This window comes from Ictalurus punctatus, chromosome 10, assembly GCF_001660625.3.
Source record: "Ictalurus punctatus breed USDA103 chromosome 10, Coco_2.0, whole genome shotgun sequence".
NCBI classification, from domain to species: domain Eukaryota; kingdom Metazoa; phylum Chordata; class Actinopteri; order Siluriformes; family Ictaluridae; genus Ictalurus; species Ictalurus punctatus.
In genome coordinates this window covers 10647424-10672500 of record NC_030425.2, presented here as the reverse complement: position 1 = coordinate 10672500, position 25077 = coordinate 10647424, and the positions used below count along the sequence as shown (strand labels likewise).

General features: G+C 36.1%; 1 protein-coding gene across 5 annotated transcripts in view; it reads left to right on the top strand.

Moving 5' to 3' along the window:
- The window catches only part of LOC108271148 (inactive N-acetylated-alpha-linked acidic dipeptidase-like protein 2), a 302511-nt gene that overhangs the window by 31025 nt on the left and 246409 nt on the right, over window positions 1-25077 (top strand). For 2 of the 5 annotated variants that reach the window (XM_053683147.1, XM_017478481.3), the window contains exon 1: window positions 13206-13343. The exons of the other annotated variants lie outside the window; for them this stretch is intronic. The gene's annotated coding sequence lies outside the window, so the exon portion shown is untranslated. Of the gene's footprint in view, window positions 1-13205; window positions 13344-25077 lie in introns of those variants that run through there. 5 annotated transcript variants of the gene reach the window in all.

The following is a 25077-nucleotide window of genomic DNA, read 5'->3' as shown; positions in this document are numbered from 1 at the left end:
TAGTGTGTGAGAATGTGCATGTATGGTGTCCTGTGATGGCCTGGCATCTCATTCAGGGTGTATTCCCACCTCACATCCAGTGTTTGCTCCCGATCCATCACAACCCTGACCCCCCGCTCTGTACTCTGAGTAATATTTTTGGTCAAATTTGCCCAAATAAAGCATACACTGAGTTTATGCACTAGTATTATTGACACTCCCACTGTGTATGCTGCTTATCAGTTATATCTATATTTTTGTGTGAATGAGTGTTTAATGCATTATGAGCGATGCCAAAATAAATAAATGAATTCATTTATTGATGTATATTGGGCCTTTGTACAAACCTACTTACTTTTATGTTTTATTTAATTGCTTTATCATGGGGTGCATGGAGTGTGTCAGGAAAGAAGAAATATTAATAAATTGTGTTTTGCAGATTAGAATGTCAATGGGTCAGTGTTGAGGAGTCTAAAAGGAGTTGAGGAGTGTGACTGTGCTATCTTATCCACAGCTTTAGGGCTGCAAATTAGAAAATAACACATGTTGGTGATCTAGAATCAGTTCCATGGTTGGTGTAATTATGGAGATCTCTTTTAGGAAAATAAAGTTTCTCTACAAGCAGTAGCCATAAACATAAACCCACAATTGTTGCTTTTCCATACATGACCTAAATCATGTTTGGTTATGGGAAGTGAACTGTTAATGCTGTGGAGGAAAATATTTCTGCTAAATTAAATCAAATTAATTTTAAATCAATTGCAAGTCAATTTTGCGATAAAGATAACTAATGTACAGCCCCTGTGCAAGCAGTGGTAATGGTATTGAAGTAAATAGATTGTTCTGAGTTTACCTTTACCAACCAAATATAATGCATCTGAATGATTAATGTAAGTAATTTACTGTGTGTCATGAGGAGTCTGCTTCAGCGCCCTGCCGACGCAGATGTTAGTCCAAGTGCTCAAAGTAATTAACCGATCCTGCAGCATACAGACCACTGGACCAAACATTTCTGGTTGCAAATGCATATAAGCTCAGATTAAATTTTGCAGTTCCAGAAGCTTGTTGAGAGCCATAACTGTGTTTAAGATTCAAGCTAGCTTTATTGGCCATGTGCAGTGAGTGCATTGCGATTCGTACTCATTTCCTCTTACCCAGTTACACAGACAGAACAAACACAGCACACAATGCAAAATGTAGTGCAAATAAGCAATGTCAACATTCAAATATCAAAACACTATGAAATAAGAATATGTTAAATAACGTGTAGCATTATACTGAGCAGCAGCATAATTAGCAGTGTGCAATATTAAGTAAAGGTAAAAACAGTCTGCTAGTTTGAGTGTTTATGCTTTGATATTTCGTTTGACAGTAGAGAATAGAACAGCTTCAGTGTTTTGGGTCTGAGGGGCACAGTGGCTTAGCACATTTGCCTCACACCTCCAGGGATGGAGGTTCAATTCCTGTCTCTGCCCTGTGTGCACAGAGTTTGCTCCCTGTGCTTCAGGGGTTTTCTCCAGGTACCCCAGTTTCCTCGCCCAGTCCAAAGGCTGTTGAGTGATTTGGCATTTCTAAATTGTCTATAATGTGTGAAAAGGTGGATGTGTAAGCGTGTGCGTGATTGTGCCCTGCGATGGGTTGGAACCCCATCAAGGGTATCACGCTTCGTACCTTGAGTCCCCTGGGTTAAGCTCCAGGCTCCCCACTACCCTGTGTAGGATAAGCGGTACATAAAATGGATGGATGGATGGATGATTGTGTCCTTGGATATTGCTTTGGCCTTGTTGTAACAGTGGAAAATGAAGATGATGTCAATGTCTGGCAAAGTTCACTCCACAATGCCCTCCTGTCCTGAGCTGTTGTTCCCCAATACCTGTGATACTGCTGCTAAGGACTTTTTCCACTGTAATGTGGTAAAAGTTGGTGAGTCTGTTTATGCCCCATTTGTCCAGCCTGCCTTGAAAGAAAAACCATTTATGTGCATGTTTAAGGATATTTGTGTTGTTAACCCAGTTAAGCTTTTCCTAGATTTAAAGTCCAAAGAACATAAAGCTCTTGACTTTCTGATGAAGACTTACACTTTAAAAATCTAGATACGCTTCCAGTGTGATGTTTTGTTTATTGAAATAGACTCTGTGGTTGACGAATATGTTGTCTTTTTTTTTGGCTTCATGTCAGTGAAGAAAAACGCAGGCTGAGTAGAAGAATCACAGCTGTTGTAGGGTCTTGTGGGCTTTCCACCTGGATGCATCCAGGCTATAGCAGATGAGCTGATGAAAAATGCACGAGTTTGCAAAAAATTGGGAATGGATGTGTGTGTCTGGGGACTCTGAAGGAAAGAACCTTAGTGTTTCCAGTATACCTTGTCCCATTTACTGTTTAAATTGGATGCTGTGTCTTCCTCCAAAAGTTCCTTTTCTTTCAGAGAAATCTGAGACTAAGTGATTACTAAAACAATATATGCAAACAAAATTGGACTAGACTGAATCGGCATTGCAGCACTTTCTTTCTGTCATAAACAATAGACATATAAAAGTGAAGTGCTGCACTTATTTCAGTTAATGTGGTTTGCTAAATTAAAAACATAATCACGTTGCTCTTTTTGATGTTTTCTCCCACCGCCTTTTCCCTTTTTCTTACCTCATCTTTCCACTCTCTTCATGCACTTGGCCTTCTGGCTGAACTGACTTAATAGCATTAAGTGATGCACAATCTTGTTCTGGTTTGTGAAGGTTAAGTTTTACAGGAGGAGCCGTTGTTGAAAGGAAGGCGTCTGCCTTTCCCAGCGGAGGTCTGGCTCCTGTGATGAGAGGATGATTCATGATTGACTGGCAGAGAAGGAAAAGAGGTATTTGTCAAGTGCCAGGAGCAGAGTGCTGCCAAAATGCAAATAGACTGATAATTGAATGCTGGATAGCTTTAAGTAATGGGAAGAGGTTTCCAGCCATCAATGCACATCACCATGATGAGTAGAATGACCATAAAAATGGGCTGACACAATGCTCAATATTGATAAACATCAGATATCATAATACATTTTACAAAATTTACTCTGTGATACAGTGCCACTATCTGTATCTATTGAGTACTCTAAATATCTGATTCAGATTTGAGGGGTAAAAAAACAGGGCTGTTGGGTAAAAATAAGTTATTTTTCATTGACAAAATATAATAACAAACAACAATTTGCAGACCATAACTTTTTCAACTTATGAACTTCTACACTTCCTCACCTACTTCACTTGTGTTCATAATTGGTCTCAACCAGACACCCTGTGGACCTTTCTGGCAAGTTTTCAACCTAATATGACTGAGTAAGCCAGGGAACTATTTTTTCAAAACAAGAAGGTATTTTCCAAATCAGGGAACTGTTGTTTATAGTTGACAATAGTAGCCTCCTAATAATATTTTATCAGATTTACTTTAGGTTTGGGTATCTTACCTTCCAGAAAGATTTGAAATGTTTCTGGACATGCTATCAGGATTAATTTCCAAGCTGGGATAAGATGATGCCTCTAGTCAAAATGGAGTCCTCTTTATATATATATATATATATATATATATATATATATATATATATATATATATATATATATATATATATATATATATATATATATATATATATATATATATATATATCTCTCAATCTTTTAATATTCAGATTATTATTTTTGGAGAACCTAGCAGAGATATGCTGACCTGTTCACAGTGTATGATCTGTGTGGGCTGTATGAATATATCAATGGAGTGGCAGCTTTATGAATAAAAGCATTTTGGACCGGTGTAGTAATATATAGTTTTATTTCAGATCAGTGTTTAATTTGGAATACTGGAGCAAACCACTGACTAAAAACAAAAAAAAATGCACCTCCTATTTGTATCTGTCTAGAACACATTACCCATCCATTTTCTATACCGCTTATCCTACACAGGGTCACAGGGCCTGGAGGCTATCCTGTGGGACAAGGCAGGGGACACCCTGGATGGGGTACCAACCCATTGCAGGGCATAATCGCACACATTCACACACTCTGGACAATTTAGAGATGCCAATCAGTCAATCCAAAGACCTGGAGGAAACTCCCGAAGAATGGGGAGAACATGCAAAAATCTTCCTTTGTATGCATGTTTCATATGATCCAATTCCAAGTTATGCTCGTCCATGGAGCAACATTCAAAAGTTGTTCAGAATTTCATGTTTGTCTTTCATTCAAGAACAAGGATGCTCTGGTAAGTTGAAAATAATATACAATGCACATATCATCCATTGGTAAGACAAATATATAACGTATTTACTCATCTTCTAATAACAAACCTAAAAACCTTTTTTGGAAATAACACAAGAAATAACCTGGATTGGTCTCAATCATTTTTATTCCAAGTGAAGTGTATACATGGACATTATTTATTCAAATTGAGCTACCAGTCTTATTATTGACAGATTACTGGGCTGTGTGTAAATGTAGCCATTGTCGGATATGCAATTGTAGGATACATGCTTTAGTTCCACAGATGTCTAATGGTGAATACCTATAATACCTGCAAAACCATATATTAAAAAAAATAATTTTATTATTTTTTTCCAAATATAAACTGAAGTAACTTACATTATTTCCTCCAGTGAACTGGTGTAGTGGTTGGAGCTGTTGACCCTGACCTTGACCAGTCAGTGTTTTCTGTTTCCCTGCAGCTGTTAGCGATTGAGTTTTTGATAGTGGAATCAGATGGAGGACTCCTTTGTCCATTGTCCATGTCTTTTCCTTCTGCCACAGCAATGTCACCTCTCAATTTTCCTCCAAATAAAGGTATCACAAAGTGATTCTTGCTGAAGCAGCTGGTCCACAAGGACTGCTTCACAAGAGGCATGATCAATACCTTGCACTGAACAATTGTCTCCAAAGGCGACCAGATAAGAAGTCCTTGAGCAGTTGTGCTTTAGATGAAATACTGCATGACAAAGAAGAACCTCTAAAATCCCAAATTATATGTTTGTATGACTGGTCACACAAGCTTTTATCATGCTGTTATCTATACATCACACCACTCTTGTATATCAAAATTCATATGGAAAGAACATTTTTTTCTTTTAATTCCAGCTGCCACCCAAGTGCACCCGATTGTCTCTGAATCTGTGATCTTTTCAGTGAGCCTCAGAGACTAGAGATGTACTCTCATACCGTTTTATTAATTATTGTTATTTTTAGGGTTTTGTGTACATGTAAGTCTTCATCATGAAGCAGTCCAACTTCAGCTGGAGTCACTGAGCTTAAAGGCAGAACAGATGCTGTTTAGTTATGTGTCAAAGAACATCTGGCATGTACTCTCCATGTCCCTCATAGGAGACTAATTAAGTCATTAGGACTGTATCATTAGAAGATGGACCAGGAAATATTAGGAAAAGTCGTGCTAACCTGAATGTTTCCTTAATTAGCTGCCGTCATTCTGTTAAATGAGCTCTTTCACTGGCCCACAGGGACACATGAGGTGAGGTCTGTTTATACTGTTAATGTTTTAGTTTTTCTAGCTTGTCACAGTTCTGACCTGGACACGTGCACAAAAAACAAAACAAAACAAGCATTCAAAACCACATGCCTACACACAATGAGTCTCACTTCCTACTCTGGAATTATGATGACAGTGATAAAGTATAAAGAAAGATAAACAGCCGTGTGCACACACGAAGATCCACAGCAAAGGACCTTGAAGAAAGCATAGTTTAGATGTAAATGTGTGCTCTCCACTTATCTGCATGAATGTGTAAGTCTGAATGATGCCACTGCTTAGTATTCACTGCAGATGGCCCAGCCTGTAGAAGCATATGATTTGAAAAAAGCATCTGAAACCTACTTAAATTGGTTAACTCCTTTTGGATATTACCTTTACATTCCCAAAAGCTTGTTAAGGGATTCTTGCCATGACCATGGTCTCAATAGTTGCAGCCCTCTCCCACTCATCTAATCTTTTTTAATGTAATAATAATAATAATAATAATAATAATAATAATTCCTTAGATTTATGTGACGCTTATGTGTGTATGTATGTACACATATAATATATATATATATATATATATGTGTGTGTGTGTGTGTGAGGTAGAGAAAGCTAGCTATGTATATAATATGTAAGGTTTGTCAGTTTTCATGAATATTATCCATAAGTAAAGTTTAACAAGGAACTTAAGTAAAGTGAAATAATTGATACCTCTGAGAATTCTAGTGATCTCTTGTGAACTGAACGCATATTCTGTTAATCCTCAGGTGATAATATGACAAAGTGAGACATTCAGCAGTGCTTCGGTTTTTTCTCTTTATGTGTAATTATTGCTTGGTTTTTGTTCTTCTGCCGTGCTTGTGGTATTTTCTGCTGTGAGTTCTTTGCTTGTATCACAGCAGCATTAGCACACTTTGCTTAGAGGCCAGAAAAAGGAAAGTACATTGTAATCAATACAGCACTTTACAGAACGCAAATCTGCAGCTAGCAGAAATAGTTTCTTCAAGATCTACACTGTTTACACTGGTTTTATACTTGACTTGCAGAAAGGTGGCATGGGTGGAATAATGAAACCTTGTTTCAGTCTATGTCATTTTGTTAACATGGACTTCATGGTCAGTACATTCTGTACCAGCTTACACTTTCTCCAGAAATGGAGGGATATTCTAGCTACGCTGTGAGTGTAAATATGTGCTTCCAATTAAGGTCTTCTAATGTAGATGTGGCTTAGGATGACTTGAACCAGAGAACCGAGAAGGATGTTCCCTACTTAATACTTGAATAAAACTTTTGGGCTGGGAAGTGTGATGATATATCATAATATCGCGGTTGAGGATTAAGGGCAGAGATGGGTAGAGTAGCCAAAAATTTTTGTCAAGTACAAGTAAAACTACTTATAAAATAATTACTCAAGTAACAGTAAAAGTAATAATGTTAATAATTACTTGAGTAAGAGTAATAAAGGATACAATGATAAGACCCAAGTAGCAAGTTACTAGTTACTTTGGAAATGATTAAAATGTAGGGAAAATCCTGAATCTCAGACTACACTGAAAACTGTAACTAACACCTCTCCTTGAAAGTTTGTCTGTTCTGTTTATATAATAAAACCTCGGTTCAAAATGAAGCAGGATATCCCACTCCTGTGATGGGTACAACACCACAGAACTTGTCATTTTCAACACGTATCTCACACACACACACACACACACACACCCCAAAAAATAAATTTTCCCAACAGTTGACTGTCTTTATTTTTTACATGTTTACAACACAAACTTGTCAGAATCTGTATTTAAACAAGACAACAGAGAACAAAAGAATAGACTATGGAACAGAACAGAAGAGAAAGTGTGTGTAGAGACAGAGTGAGTGTGTGTTAGTGTGTGGGTGGGTGTCCTGCCTCCTTTTCTTTCCCCTCTTTGGCCATTATCTTCCAGGACTTAACTGCTAAAAAAATGAGCAGTTGTTGCAGACACATCCAGGCCTCTGCAGCGTATCGCAAGACCTCATTATACATGATATAAACTAATTATTAAAACTATATATCTTCATTAACATTTAACAGTAATGGAGGAACTGCACAGAAAGTAGCAAATACAAGTATATTCCTGTAATTAAAAATGAACTTGAGTAAGATTATGGCCAGTTAAACCTACTCTTTTTTTCAAAAAGTTCTCAAGTAAATGTAATGCATTACTACCCACATCTGGTTAAGGGCCTTGTCAAGGGCCCAGCAGTGACAGTTTGACAGTGCTGCGATTTGAAGTCATCACCCTCTGATCACTAGTCCAATGGCTTAAACACTGAGCTATTACTTGGTCAAGTTTTCCTAGATCTACTACTAAATTTTTGGAATTTTTCTTCTCCTTTTCAGTGTTAAATAAATTACTGTTTTTATAATTATTGTTTTGCATGACATTTTCCTATAATTAAAAAAAATGCTGATAGGCCTATGTACCATCATCCTAATCATCTTCAGTGACAGTTTTATCCTGGTCAGGGTTAAATCCAGAGCCTATCCTGGGCAAACTCGGAATGGGACACTTATCCATCACATGGCACTAGTCTCACTTAGGGCTGCACGATTATAGCCAAAATGATAATCCCGATTATTTTTGATCAATATTGAGATCTCAATTATTTAATTATGATTATTAATGGATTTTAGTAACAACATATTTTTATTGCACTTTCACATTTATTAAGTTTTCTCATGCCACAATGTAACACACAAGTAACATTAGAAAACGTGAGCTTGTCAATTATGACAGAATTTAGGAACATGGTGTGAGCCCTGACAAATTAATTTACCTTCTGATAAACTAAATTTTATATTTACAGTTAATTGTACAGACTGTATACAAAAAACAACCGTTAACCTGTTCCACCTTGTAAACAAATACAATAAACATCAATGTTTAGTGTGTGAAGTCTGTACCTCTTAAATATATTTAAAGCTACACTATTAGACATTTTCCACTGTCATGGTTCTGGACTGGAGTCAGTTCTCCAACCACTCTGTATATATTATGTATATATCTGAATAATCTCATATAGAATGTGATTGGGTGAGTTCATTTACCCATCAGAAGGGAAGCGGTTTAGTTTAATGGTCTTCATTACTGGTGGTCAGATCAGGATTTTTACAGCAGATACCTATCCAGATACCAATCTTTAATCAGGAGGTCTATCATAAATGGTAGAATGTAAACTCTCTGCTCATGGTCACTGTTAATTGAGTTAAAATAATATCAATGAGATACTGTTGGTTAATTGATAAACAAGCATAAAATATTTATTTTTTAAATATCTTAAAAACAAGAGAGTCCTAATTAAAAGTAGACTAACAAAAAAATGATCCATATTAGGAAAAAGGCTAATTGCTTTCTAAGGAAATAGCTTACTAAACTTAATGTCAGCTTGATATTAAATGCACCCCATAGTAATTAAACATTATTTCATTTCTCATTTTATTTATATTTAATGAAGTTATTATAATATCTATTTTTTTTATTAAATGATTTATTTATAACTAAGGACATTTTCTGTCTTTACATATTATTAGTTTTATTTTTGTTTGTTTATCAGTTTTAGATCGGTTCCCCCAATACAGTGTCCATGTCTGCTGATAATATTGTGTTTTGGGGGATTCATTCAAGACATGGAAACTGGAGTTGACTTTTCTAGTGATATCTGGCAACCGTGAATTTAAATGACATGAATTATAGTTAGTGAATGGAGAGCTGCAGCGTACTGTATGTTTACAGACCGAACAGTCACTACACTTGATTATGATTGTTGAGGATTTTTTTAATAAAGAAGTTTGAATTAAACCCACCTTGTAGCATTAGCATTATTATTAATTTACTCTGCGCGAAGCCATTGTGGCTACATGAGCAGGTGAAAGTTCAGGTTATTTTGCGGGATCAATAAAAGACGGTGGTTTTTGAGATCGGGAAGTTGAAGCAGATGATGTATAGAGTTATTTGTCATGTCAATGGCTTCTCTGCAGTATTTCCACAGTTGTTCGGTTGACCGACGTGATGAAAAGCAGTGTGAAAGTAACTGTTGCATGGTGTAGATGCATTTTGGAGTTGTAGTTTTTATCCTGATTGTATTATACAACCATGAACAGGTCACTCGCACCGGTGCGAATAAATATTTATTCACAGTCGCACAAAATACTTTTCAGTCACAAATGCGAGTGAAATTGTCGCACTGTAGAGCCCTGAGTTTATCTGTAAAGTTTTTTTCTCGTTCGGTGTGATGGCGTTTAATATTCCCGACAATTTCTGTAGTGCCATTTAGCATCATGTTAATGTCATGATTTCTCCTAGCGCAAAGCGCTGGAGCTTGAAGCGAAACTGGCAGCTCAAGTGCTAAAAAGGTTTTGGCACTACAAAATGACGTCATCCCTGCGCCGCTCTATGCTGATTGGCTGAAAGTGTAGGAAGCGCTTGATTTGATCTGCAGCAGAGTTTTCTATTAGCTGAGGATGAACTTTAAACGTTAGTATCACAGTCAATCATGTGGGCAGTCAAAATCGTAATCGCGATCGATATTCAATTAATTGTGCAGCCCTAGTCTCTCTCTCTCTCTCTCTCTCTCTCTCTCTCTCTCTCTCTCTCTCTCTCTCACACACACTCACACACACACACACACACACACACACACACACACACACACACACACACACACACTCTCTCTCTCTCTCTCTTATTTAGGGGGCAATTTAGCATATCCTGTCTACCTACTGGCATGTTTTTGGGAGGTGTTAGTAAACTGGAAAACCCTGGAAACCCACATAGATATGGGGGAGAATATTCAAAACTCCAGACAGACAATAACTGGACCTCAAGTGATGCATATCCTATATCAAGGAATTGTCTTCAAGTATTGTAATACAATATTTTGGTCATTTCACCCACCGCTCCTAAATACTCACTTTAGTATAGTACAGAAAGCTTATCTATAGCTACAGATGGAAAGGGCCATCATTCCCTGTGGGCTTGAGAGCCTTGTCCTCCTGAGAAAAAGCAGTTTTTAACTAGGAACTCATTAACCAGGTTGGTGAATTGAAGAAGAAAACTCATAATTGGAAGAAGCTCGCCTGAACAAGATCCAGACACCCCAGAGGACAAAACTAGTCAGCAGAGGGAATTGACACAAGCCATGAAGGTTACTCTCCTAGGCTTTTTAAACTTTTAATACTACAAAACTCTTGTCATGGTATGCTTTTGATTCCTACACTGCAGTGAAACAATACTATATGTCCAATAGTGTCTAGATTTAACTTTTAATTAATGCATTAATAAGGGGTACCCATTAATGGCATAGGTGGGAAATTGCACAGATATTTAAGAAAACTTAACATGATACTCTCTGGAGAGCTCTGTGACATTCAGCATGGCACCAAATCAAGAGTGAAAGGACATGATTGGCTGGGCTTAACCTCAGTGGCATAAAAACAGCTTGGGAATGAATTAAATTGCCATTTATCTAACATTATTTGACATCACTAATGGTCAAGGGGCTGAAATTCCTACAAAAACAGTCCAATATCTAGAAGAAATGCTTGCCATTACCAGTAAAGGCTGGTAATGTAGAAATGTAGGGATAGAGTGATTACCTAGAAGTGTCATATATTTGAGAAAGCATATCAAATGTCCAGCTATCCTGATGCTTTTAAACATCTAATAAGAAGGTATTTAAACAGTTACAGAATAAGCTCCATACTGAAACACATTAAATGTGTTTATATTGAAATTTTTGTGATGTTTATAACAATTCTGGTGCTAATTTGTTAGTGCTACTGTTTTCATGTTTCCTGTGAGAAATTAGCACTTGTTTGCTATTCTGATGCCACAGGGGAACACTGCTAGCGCAGTTCCATGGCGTTTAATACGAAAGAAAAATATCAGTGATTTCAAACAAAGCATAGATCCCAATCATAAAGATCTCAACAATCAAGTTTTGCTGTTAGTTTTGCTCCTAAAAACAAAACGGCAAGTGTTTCTTTTCTCACTCACCATTTTCCAGTGAAATCCAATGCAGGTGTAGGAGAAAGATCTAATGTTTCAGAATGCAATGCAGACTTACAATGCAGTTGCAATGAGTTACGTCAGAGACTCAGCTCGGTTCGTTGGTGACCTATGAGATGACATACACGAGAGTGTTGTGTTGATAACATGAATGTTGAAGTTTTAGAACTGTATCTGTTTGAGCAAAATGTACAGATGAGGAGGTGAGATTAAAGCACTACTGCATTGCCCTCTTTAGGTAGTGATGAAGCAAGGGCTAATTCCTATTGGCACCACAATCAGTGGGTAGTCCAACAGCTTTGTGTGTAATGTAGGAAACTGTTGACCAAAGTGAAAATGGACCAACATGTTGATGAAAAAGAAATAAATCTGGGATGGCATTTAATTTATATGTATTCTACAATACAGAGCATATGAATGGTGAAATGTAGGCTCAATCCTCCCCACCCTTTGGCTTCCACTAATAGCCTCACATACTTATTGCTATCTCAGGCTATAGATTTAGACAATATTTCAGAAAGGTGAACATACACCACAGCCTTTCTTCATTGTCATGGCAACAGCTGCTGGCAGACAGGAAGTGAGGAATGATGCACTCCTAATATGTGGACTAAAATATTTAAGCTCACAAAGATCTGATCCTCCTCTGCCTAACACTTCCTTCCTGGGAGATTTCATTAAAACGCGCTCCTCTCCTTATTTCACTGACTTCTTATAACGATTTGAAGTTGGAATGCTTTAGAGTTTGTTGCTGTTTACCTGAATGCATTTTACATGCCTACACCACATTGCTTGCTGTCTGTCAAAATCTCAGTTTAAAACCTCTGTGCCATAATGCAGGTTTACTGTTTCTGTCGAAACATATTAGATCCCTTTATTGAAAAAGTTTAGGCTTTCCAGCAGTGTGCATGCATATTTTTATTTTATAAAGAAAACCAAGATCTTCAGCAGAATGGATTTCACAGTCTTTGATTCTTAAATTGATGTGAGCTGGAAAAGTATTTAACCCATTAAATTTCCATTATCCATGGATAGTTAAAGACTTTCATTCCTCACTATCCTAACTCCATAGTATATTACCTTTCCTATTAAATTCATAGTAGTTAACGAACACTAATATATATATATATATATATATATATATATATATATATATATATATATATATATATATATATATATATATATATATATATAATTTATAATAAATTATGAATGCATTTGTAATGTTATTTTGCATACATAATGCTTGGCATATGCCTAAATAAACATTCATAAGTAGTTAAAGTTACATATGCATAACTTTGTAATGTCAGGTTACATAACACATCACTGCCTTCAGAGTAATCTAATGACTTTTTCTGATAATGCAGTAATGTAACGCATTGCATTTTAAATTTATGTAGACTAATTTGATTATAGTTACTGATGTCAATAAATTTACGCTACAAATTTATTGTTAAGAAAACAATATTAAGCAAAGTGCATTTTTAAAATAAATCACGTTTTGCCCTAAATATTTTTTCTCTTTAGCCCTGAATAATTCTCCACTTGGAGCGGTTTGTCACTATGTAACTGAACATCAGTAAAAGAAGACTGCCTGTAATTTTATATCTTCAGTCAACGGAGGTGAAACCAATCAGACAGGTTAACAGGAAAACACGTGGAAATACTCGTGTCTGATTGGCTGACAGTTTCTCAATTCTGCCAAACGCTAGCTCACAGTCAGTGTGAGGAAAAATGGGTATATGCCGAGTTTTTTTTTAAACCAGTAAAGAGGTTCAAACTGAAACAGTAACATCCCCTGATGCTGAGCAGGAAAACAAGGTGTGTAAATGTCTACATGAGTTCCAGGTTACGTGAACATGATATGAGCAGAGCATAAGGAAGGATAATATACTTTGCAGCTGAACTCATACAATCATAGCTTAGCTGTGCCTCCTCTTAGCTAGCGACACCAAACGAGCCTAGTTAGAAAAGTTTGATATTTTATCAGTCCTACGAACAGTGATAACACCCAAGGCAGGTTTTTATGATACATCCGACTTTTTCTGATCATGTCATGCATTGACGCGCTAAAATTACTGAAAGAACTATGAGTTTCACTTTCTAGTGTATTTTTGTAGCTTTGATAGGTTTTGAAAGTAATGTGAAAGTAAAGTAATTAGTAATCTGGTTACTTTTCACGTGCAGTAATCAGTAATGTAATCAAATTACAATTTTAAAGTAGGAATTAGTCATCTGAAGTGGATGAATTTTTTTCCATTTATTTATTTATTTATTTATTTATTTTTTAGTAATTTACCCAACACTCAGTACGTTTACGTGGACAAGAATAATCTAATTATTGACCTTATTCTGAATAAGATAATATTGTGATTAAGGTGTTTACATGAGTTGCGTTTAGAATACTCCTTTCATGTTCAGGTTTTACATGTTATAGAACATAGATCGATTAACGGCACACGTCATTACGTCCGCACACGCCACGCCATCCGACGTTCCCTCCAGAATTTCACGTGTCTACATACAGTTCGTCTTCGTTATGGCACTGTATACAGTTTTGGGTGTAATTTTTCATTTTACAAAAGCTACAAGTGCAGTTAATTATTTGTCATGCTATACGTGCAGATAGACGACTGCTTGAAGCCGTGGGCTGTGTGTGAAACCGCGTACTTGCCTATTATATAGTAGCTGAAATACATGTATTACACCTACTATATAGTAGGTAAGTACGCGGTTTCGGACACAGCCGTGCTCTCTTTTTTGCCATCAGACAGTTGAGCACTGCCGTGTGTGTACGTGTCCTGTCGCAAAATACGGTGAAAACTCCCACACGATGTTAATAGTGTGATTAAGGTGTTTGCATGTCTGTAATACACGTTGATAATGCGAATAAAACAGGAATTCTCTACATGTCTTAATACGCTTTGTGTTTACTTCGAATATGACTTTAGTTGGATTAAGGTCATCAATAATCATTGTTTACATGGTAGTTTCTTAATCAGGGTATCGTCTTAATTGGGTTAATATCACATTATTGTTGTCCATGTAAATGTACTGACTGTCTGTCTTCACAAGAACATTGTAGACACTCATGCTATAGTATACTATGTCAGAGTTCACATGGCAATGAAAGCATTTCATCCTGCCTGTATCGTGGGTACCTTTTCTGTGTTGGTTCATTAATTAGTTTGTCTATTAATAATCAGCTTTGTCATTTAAAAAAAAAAAAATTTATTGCAAAGTCACTTTCAACTTTATCATGTGTTTCTTCTGAGCTTTGTGTTTCTGTGTTGTTGGAATGTGTGGTTTTTATTTGACTATTTTTTTCTGCCCTAATGTATGTTTATGCCGAGCATCTGCACTTGCATTCCTTCTACAAGTTACAGATTATGACACATGGTTTGGTAGTGTCTCTGTCCTGTAAGATCTAATGTGTCTAACTACTTATAAGGAATTATACAGGATTATATTAGAGACTATAAAGTAGAATGGATATTAAACAAGTACATTTACATTTATTCATTTAGCAGACACTTTTTTCCAAAATGACTTACAAATGAGGAAATACAAGCAAAGCGATATATGAAGCGAAGAACAATACAAGTAGTGCTACCATGCAAGATTTATAATCGAATTCTAGTGAAGCAAAGTGCACAGTTTGAAAATGTATTTTTAAAAATTTTTTTAAAATAATGTTGGGATTAGCATTTTAGGGGTTAGGTAAGTGTTCACGGAAGAGGTGGGTCTTTAGCTGTTTTTTGAAGATAGTGAGAGATTCTGCGGTCCGGATTGAGGTTGGAAGTTCATTCCACCACTGAGGGGCAGATAGTTTGAATGTTCTTGAAAGGGACCTTGAGCCACGCTGAGTAGGCACTACTAAGCATCGGACGTTAACCGATCGCAGATTGTGTGAGGAAACGTAAGCCTTAAGGAGAGTGTTCAGGTAGAGGGGTGCTGTTCCAGACAAGGTCTTGTATGTGAGCATCAACGCCTTGAATTTGATGCGGTCAACCACAGGAAGCCAGTGGAGGGAGTCGAAGAGGGGTATGACACGAGTCTTTTTGGACTGGTTGAAGACGAGGCGTGCTGCTGCATTCTGAATCATTTTCAAGTAAGGAATAAAACCTGATGGGGTGTGCTGTCATAGGAAATGATGGTTGTCAGTGACGGTGTGATGTGGTCTAACATGTAGTGGAGTTATGGTTACAACCCAAAGTTAACTATTTTCCTTTATACAACAATTATATCTGGTCAACTAATTTGATTGGTCTAGTGGCGTTCCAAGAGTGAATATATTTCCTATAACCACACTGGGACATTTCACTATGTGTATCACTGCTCTCGTCTGTGTTTGCCAAGTAAAATTCCACATCCTAGTTTGAAACGGTTACTGCAGTAGATTTAGTGACCTCATCAGCGGACATGCCAAATGATACTTTTTAGAAATATGACTTTTGGCTTAAAATATGAAAGCTTGTCAGATGAAGATGGAATGGAAGAAGGATCATCAATTTTACAGGAATGTACAAATCAATGTGAGCTATAAAGTGAGTTTTTAGGGATCTATTTCTGAAGATAAACCTGATTAATAATAATAATAATAATAATAATAATAATAATAATTATTATTATTATTATTATTATTATTATTATTATTATTTTATTAATATATGAACATACCAAAAAACAGAACATTTGGCCATATTTTCTTGGAAACATACTCAATATTAATTTAATGTTTTTAGAACTGTTGTGTAAAAGCAATATCACACTCGTAGCTGTTCCATACTGAATATTGGCATGGTTGTGATTAGTTAAAACACTCGGCCATCATAACATAGCAGTGCTGATATTCTGTATAACTGCACTTTTAATTGTGCGATATTTCTTAAATAGCAGCAAAACCTGATGTGTTTTATTGTTCTTATTCCACAGCTTTTTGCCATCTCTGACCTTTAAAAAAAAACATACTAAATAACTACGACATGTATTTTAATCATGTATAGTTTTAATGTTTTTATACTTATGTTTAAATGTTTGTGGATTGTCCCCAAAACAATTTTGTTCCTATTAATTTTTTGCTATAGTAGTTTCCTCCCACTTGGCTCTTTTATTTCCTCATGCTTGAAGTTAATAAAACAAAAGAAAACACAACTTATGTTACAGACAAACCACAAAGTCCCCAGTCCTCAATACTTTCCCATGTTGGAAAACATAAAGTTACAGCTTTACCTCTGACTCTTGGAAACAACTAACACTGGAGACTCCTTCCAAACATGCTAAATGAACAACTTCACACAGAAAGCTTCACCAAATCAACAGTTACACATTTATGTGGAACATCCAGCATACAAGCACCCGTGCAAGTTGTTATTAAAGAAAGGACTTCCATCCATCCATCCATCCATCTTCTATACCGCTTATCCTCTTCAGGGTCATGGGGAAACCTGGAGCCTATCTCAGGGAGCATCAGGCACAAGGTGGGATACACCCTGGACAGGGTTAAAGAAAGGACAGTGCAATAGAATGAGTACATTATTAAAATGTCAGATAGGCTGTTGTAGTCAATTTAAATTAACCCCTTCTTCCTAATTAGAATGGAAAAATCAACAGTTCTATGGTATAAATTGTTATAAATGCACTTATAATACATTATGAATACAAAATTGTTATAAAAGTGTTCATAACAGTTACTGAATAAGTGGAATAAGTTGAATAACCAAACAAGGTTGTACTTGAAATAGGAGTGTCATAAATATATTGAAATTTAGGATCTATTGAAATCTATAGAAGTCTTGACTCTATAACCTCCATAGACTTAATTATCCTTTTGCTTCTCTTCCTCTCCTTTGCTTAATTTACTGAAACCTCCCATTTGTTTATCATGTGGATGTAGTGATTGCCTCTAATATATGAAGCCAATGGGTGAAAATGATGACTGACATGTGCTTATTGTTTAACAATGCACTTTCTAAAATGCACTTTCAAATGATTTAGTGATTTAGCTGGGCACGTAGAAGTGGATGTGTATCAGTTGCTAGCCCAGGAGGGACACACCACTGCAGTGTTTGGTATTCGACCTCATTTAGCACACTTGATTCAAGTTATCAGCTAATTAGCCAGGATTAGAAGAGGGAAAACACTGATCTGTGCAGGGATGTGGCCACACAGGACTTGAAATTGACACCCCATGTCTAAAGAGTCATTTACCTTAACCCCTTATCATGTTTTTTTTTTTTTTATCCTGCCATTCACTTAAAAGTGGATTATTAATAATTACTAGGAGTTATTCAGTAAATAGTTCATACTATTAATATAATGAATAGGAAACGTTTATATGATTGGAGAATGTAAGTATGCATACACCAATGGGTGTTTAAAGGAATATTCCGCCCTGAAACACATTATATATGATTACGATGTACTTAGTGATTCTGGTGCTAATCTGTTGATTAATGCTGTATTTTTGTTATTTTGATAAGAAGTTAGTGCTTGTCTACCATGATGATGTCACACAGGGACATTGCTAGTGCAGTTGCAATGGCATTTAAGAAGAGTAAAAAATTCTGATTTCAAACATAAGGGATAAAGGTCAGGTTTCACTGTTAGCTCCTCATAACAAGAGCTTTTTTTCTCACTTTTTTCTTTTTTTTTTCTCTCACACTCATTTTTTTTGATGTCATATTAATGAGAAATCCAGTGCTGAACAAGTCAAGAAAGCAAACAAGGGGCACCAAGTTCCAGAATGCAGTGCAGCCATATGACATAGTTGTGTAGATGCTACAATCCATTGTAGGCAGAACCTGGAAAGTTCCAAGGTGATTTTCCTTTGTTCTGAACACTTTCCAGTGCTTTGTCTTGGAAAAACATGGATGCCCAGAGCAAGATCATATTTGTATGGGTAGTCTCTTAATTTGATAGACATAGAAAAGAAGATTATTCATAAAATGATCTGTCACAATGGTCTCAATGTGTTAGGAAAACTGGGCTTAAATCAATGGAATTGCTTTACAAATCAAAACAAAGCCATTAAAACACCATTTTCGCTAACAAAAGCTACATATCAAGGAAAATCAAGTTTTATCAGGTATAAAATGATATGCTGTAATATGGTAATATGAGGGGAAACATGTTTACTGATGAATCCGTGCTACCTTGTTGTTGTGATGTCGGGTATGTTTATTTCAGAAACAGTGGGCTAGGTGGATGTCTCCAGTCGAGTTCCTAAATGGGAATTCTGAATAGAATGACTGTTCTATTGCACTTTTTCATGTTGGAGGTCGGTTCTTCTGAGTACAATGACTTGCAGCATGAGTTCTGGCAGGAAGTCATTAAAGGTGCTATAACATTATTTTCAGCCATTTTTGCATTATTTATATTATCTGAAGTAATTCAAAATGAATTGCTCATGTAATGTACATAACGTATGTGATTTGGAACAGTGTGTAAAAATATTTTCCCTACTGTTGAACTGAAGAAATAGCACTTCAGTTTTCATATGTTCTAAGCTTTGCTGCAATTCCTTATAGTCTAAAAAACCAAAAAGGTCCATGTTCATAATATAGCCTTTTTTTTGTAATGCAGCAAAAATGTTGAAATAATAATAAAATTGACATAGTAATAACAGCAGTATATTGATATGTGACATATTAGTTATGTACTACAGAAAAGAGTATAGAGATCTAAAATGCTAAAAATCCATTAGAGGCCTACTGTGACTCTTACGGCTAATTCACTGAATGCATTTTCTTTACTCATAATATGCTTGGTCACTGACATTTGACATTTGGGTCATTGAATATACTGTACACTCTAGGGATGTACTGAATATGAATATATTACATGGGATGAATAGATAATGTTTTAAATAGATGCAAATACAGATATGCATAGGAGGCACACTATCTATCTATCTATCTATCTATCTATCTATCTATCTATCTATCTATCTAATTATTTATTTATTTATGAAAACCAGACAGGATTGACAGGGCAACTGGTTGAGACTAGAGGTGTGCAATGGGATTGTGAAGCATACACTATAAAGCCAAAAAAGCAATGTGTGGCACTCACAAATAACTGTCTGGTCAGTGTTGTATTGGTTTAGATTTGGCTAAAGGTTTGTTTATATTTTGGGAAATAGAGCCAACTAAATTTTATTAGAAAATATCAGGTACAACTATCAGGTACACACAACAACAGTGACTGCACAAGCATTGACTAAAAAAATGAACCAATCCTCCAGTTTTATTAAATGACTGTTTGCCACTAGAAATTCCAAAAAATCTTATTACACAATCAGTTATTATACTGCTTGTGTATTTATCAAGTTGGGTTTGATAGCACTGACTTAAGAGCGTGTGAACTAAAATATACTGTAAGCCTTTTTTTTTTCGGGCTCCATAAAAATGCTGGGTTTACAATTCTAAATGTCATGTACATGATTTTATTTGCCCTGGGAAATGAGATAGTGGACTTTGAGATTTTATCTACTTTAGCAGCAGGGTGATGGATCTACATTCTTTTAGATGTGAAAAAATCTTTCTAACAAAATTCTACACAAAAGACTAGATAAAGAGACTTTAATCAGCAAGCATGTTATATTCCCTTTATTCCTTATCAGGATATGAATTTATTGAAAATAAAACACAATGTATTATTAACCTAACAGTGGAGATTTTGTCAAAAAAAAAAATCCTTATTAGCTGTTAGCTGCTTTATCTAGTTGTGTAGCATCATTTTAGTGTCCCACTTTCTCCATTCACAATGTACAGATTACCATCTGCTTGAGAATATAGCATAACAGTACAGTGTGTAGCCCTATCTAACCACTGCTTCTTCTCTAACATGTTCCTCTCACTGACCTATTTGAAGGTACAGAGTTTGCAGTCTGGTGATATGAAGCAAGACTATTTATCCCTCTTCTCTTGACATGGGCCCTTTGAGGAATGCAGATTACCTTCAAGAGTACATTTTTCAGCAGTAGAAGCATAGACTAATATAGCTTTCCCTCCCATGTTATATATGGTGTGGTGAGCCTGCTACATTTTAGCAATGTGTAAAATGGGATTTGTAAGATTTCTGACTATGCACAGGGGGGAAAAAAGGGACGGTCTACTATCAATAACTTCCTGTACTTGTTCATGAAGGGCACCAATATTTATGGAGGATGTTATGAAAATGAACAAAAATGAGCATATAAAAAAATGACATGCATTTTGAGCTTAAATATACAGGAGCATTATATAGTTTTATATTTAGAGTTTTTAACAGCTTTAATAGTTTCATTGTTCATAGCTTTTTTCCCCAACACAATTTTTTTAAGTAGTGGTTTCAAACTTGGTAGTACCCTTACAATTTATATTCTGTGACTTCTGACCTGAGAGAATTAAAGCACAGAGTATTCTTTTTATATAATGTCTAACAAGGTTGGATAGTCTTGTAGAGAGGTTATAGTAGTTTAGGTTTTTATGTGTAAACTTCCCACTTCAATCAGATGACAGGTTTTCATTTCCAATCCAGAGACTGAGATAGTCATTGCAAAACACTGATTTTGTGTTTTGTAACTGTTTCTGTGTTGATTTGGAAGTATGTTTGGATCATCATCTTGTTGAAAGCTCTTTCTATGCTCTAAATGTCCTCGCAGAGGCAACCAGGTATTGGCTGAAATTTGCTTGTATGTGGCAGAGGTTTCACATCATCATTATCTTTACTATATGGGGGGGGAAGTGTTCTCATGGCTCCAACTGTTTCAGACAAATGAAACTTGTTTATTATTTTATACCAATTTCCTTATTTGTGCAGGTCAACAATCATCTGTTTATTTTGTATTAAAAATTATTTGTTTTTTCCCATAGATGGATGGATGACAAAGGGATTTTACATGGAAAATGACGTTGATAATTAGTTCTTGGAGACTAAAAAAAAAAAGACAATTTGTTTGTATTTGTTTAAATATTCCATAGGCATGCCATGTCTATTTTGAAAATATTGTTACATACTTGGTTAAAAAAAAAAATAGTTCTAATAAATATTGCTTTTGTTAAAACACAGATAAATAGTTTACCCTATATTTTTAGTGGAAACATTTAATTACTGTGTTTTTGTGTGCATTATTGTAATATTTACTTTATGCAATCATTTTGCTAATTTTTGATGAGCACTTACAGTGAGGGAAAAAACTATTTGATCCCCTGCTGATTTTGTACGTTTGCCCACTGACAAAGAAATGATCTGTCTATAACTTTAATGGTAGATTTATTTGAACAGTGAGAGACAGAATAACAACAAAAAAATCCAGAAAAACGCATGTCAAAAATGTTATAAATTGATTTGCATTTTAATGAGGGAAATAAGTATTTGACCCCTCTGCAAAACATGACTTAGTACTTGGTTTAAAAACCCTTGTTGGCAATCACAGAGGTCAGACGTTTCTTGTAGTTGGCCACCAGGTTTGCACACATCTCAGGAGGGATTTTGTCCCACTCCTCTTTGCAGATCTTCTCCAAATCATTAAGGTTTCGAGGCTGACGTTTGGCAACTTGAACCTTCAGCTCTCTCCACAGATTTTCTATGAGATTTAGGTCTGGAGACTGGCTAGGTCACTCCAGGACCTTAATGTGCTTCTTCTTGAGCCACTCCTTTGTTGCTTTGGCCGTGTGTTTTGGGTCATTGTCATGCTGGAATATCCATCCACGACCCATTTTCAATGCCCTGTCTGAGGGAAGGAGGTTTTCACCCAAGATTTGACGGTACATGGCCCCGTCCATCGTCCCGTTGATGCGGTGAAGTTGTCCTGTCCCCTTAGCAGAGAAACACCCCCAAAGCATAATGTTTCCACCTCCATGTTTGACGGTGGGGATGGTGTTCCAGGGGTCATAGGCAGCATTCCTCCTCCTCCAAACACGGCGAGTTGAGTTGATGCCAAAGAGCTCCATTTTGGTCTCATCTGACCACAACATTTTCTCCCAGTTGTCCTCTGAATCATTCAGATGTTCATTGGCAAACTTCAGACGGGCATGTATATGTGCTTTCTTGAGCAGCGGACCTTGCGGGCGCTGCAGGATTTCAGTCCTTCACGGCGTAGTGTGTTACCAATTGTTTTCTTGGTGACTATGGTCCCAGCTGCCTTGAGATCATTGACAAGATCCTCCCGTGTAGTTCTGGGCTGATTCCTCACTGTTCTCATGATCAATGCAACTCCACGAGGTGAGATCTTGCGTGGAGCCCCAGGCCGAGGGAGATTGACAGTTCTTTTGTGCTTCTTCCATTTGCGAATAATCGCACCAACTGTTGTCCCCTTCTCACCAAGCTGCTTGGCAATTGCTTGTAGCCCATTCCAGACTTGTGTAGGTCTACAGTCTTGTCCCTGACATCCTTGGAGAGCTCTTTGGTCTTGGCCATAGTGGAGAGTTTGGAATCTGATTGATTGATTGTTTCTGTGGACAGGTGTCTTTTATACAGGTAACAAACTGATATTAGGAGCACGCCCTTTAAGAGTGTGCTCCTAATCTCAGCTCGTTACCTGTATAAAAGACACCTGGGAGCCAGAAATCTTTCTGATTGAGAGGGGGTCAAATACTTTTTTCCCTCATTAAAATGTAAATTAATTTATAAAATTTTTGACATGCGTTTATTTATTTATTTTTTTCTTGTTATTCTGTCTCTCACTGTTCAAATACAACTACCATTAAAATTATAGACTGATCATTTCTTTGTCAGTGGGCAAACGTACAAAATCAGCAGGGGATCAAATACTTTTTTCCCTCACTGTATATGTTTCTTTATTTTCCATTTTTAAAACAAATGCACTCATAGCACTGATTTAAGAGTGCTATGGGGTATAGTATTTGTTATTAACACTAGTTCAAACAATAGACATTATATTAGTGAAATATGAATGGGCTTTTTTTTTTTTCCTCAAGCATACTTTTATAACTCAGCCTTATACTGTATTGGGATTGCAAGATTTGTTAAATATACAATAGGTGTGTGAGTCTGCCATTATTGCATTTTCTCTTCAATACACTTTCTTTACTGGCCCATTATTCTCCTTTCTGGCCTCTGAGAGTTTATTTGTTGCTCTATAAAAGCTCTGGGTGTTTGGGGTTTCATTATTCGTGGCCTGTAAAAGTGTACTCTGCCATTGTGCCTTTTGTTTTTGTTTGCATTGAAATAATCACAAATAGATTAAGCAATCTGGAGGGAATTTTAAATCCACTGAAGGATGAAAGTGGTCACTGCATTAAACCCAAAACACAGGCTTAAAACCCAAACTGCAAACATCTGCCCAGAATTTAAATAGATCGTTTTTCTGCCTCTTTCATGGCAATTAAGTTTTACTTCATTCTTTTTATGCATTTAATAAGAGTGGCTTCTAAATGAATGTCATTCTTTTGAGAATTTTCTTTAAAACTCACATAAAAGTGTTGTCTTTTAAATGCATTATGCGTCCAGCATTCTTGTGTGCTTCAGCAGATTTACTTGTTGACTTTAAATTCCACTATCCCGAACCTCCCATAATTTCTTGAGAAATTGCACACAATAGGTGGGAATATGGTGAGGCACAAGTAAAATTAACTGTATGAAAGTTAAGGAGCCATGAAATTAAAGAGTATGGTTCCTTCAGTGTGCACACTTCATTGCTAGAGGAGTAGTGTGTTTGCAAATACAATGGCTCTGGATCAGAAATGATGGTATAATATTAGTTATGCAAACAATTATTCTTGCGAATGGTCCATGTCATATAGGGGCCATAAATTACAGTTTCATAAACTGTGATATATTTTTTTATTCCCTAGTAAAGAAATCATATTATTGGAAAAGATTTCAAAGGGCATTTCTTTGTAAGCGAGCCAGCATTCAGAACTAAATGCTAGTGACCCAGCATTTGAAGTAGCATACAGTATATGGGGGGGTGAAATCATATGTTTATTTTCTTAAATTATTAAGCATGATATTTGTCACAGTACATTCCCTAAAGAGGTCCCAAAAAAGGATACATCTGTAATAGCTTTAAAATTTGAGGATTTATTAGCAACAATGTTTACTGTTTTTTAAATTAATTACAGTTAACCACATGCACATTAATTAATAAAATAAAGTTGATTTAAGTTTATTGTTCGAATAAGCACTTAGTTTGGCATTGCTATTTTTTAACCCATTAAAAAAACTCCATTACTTTGATATATTTTACTGTGATAATTCAGTTTACTCTCAACCACAGTGGAAGATTAATTGGGCAGGGAGGACGAAATCTATCACACACAGGGAGGTGATTGTTTCATTATAAACCTGTAAATAAAGGCATGGTCAGTGGAGCCCTTTGATGTTGTATATTTTCACTGTCATTTTTCATTTGTTCAACATGGGCTCTTATGCACCTTTTACACCTGGGGAAATTAAGTAAAAGATAGAAATTTCAGATTTGTCATAATGAACAAATGGTGAGGAAGTAGTGTTCCACCTAATTTAAAAATGAAAATGGTTTATTTTTTTTTATTTAATTTTTTAATGGGGTTCTTTCAAAGGCACTTTCAAAATCTTTTTGGTGACC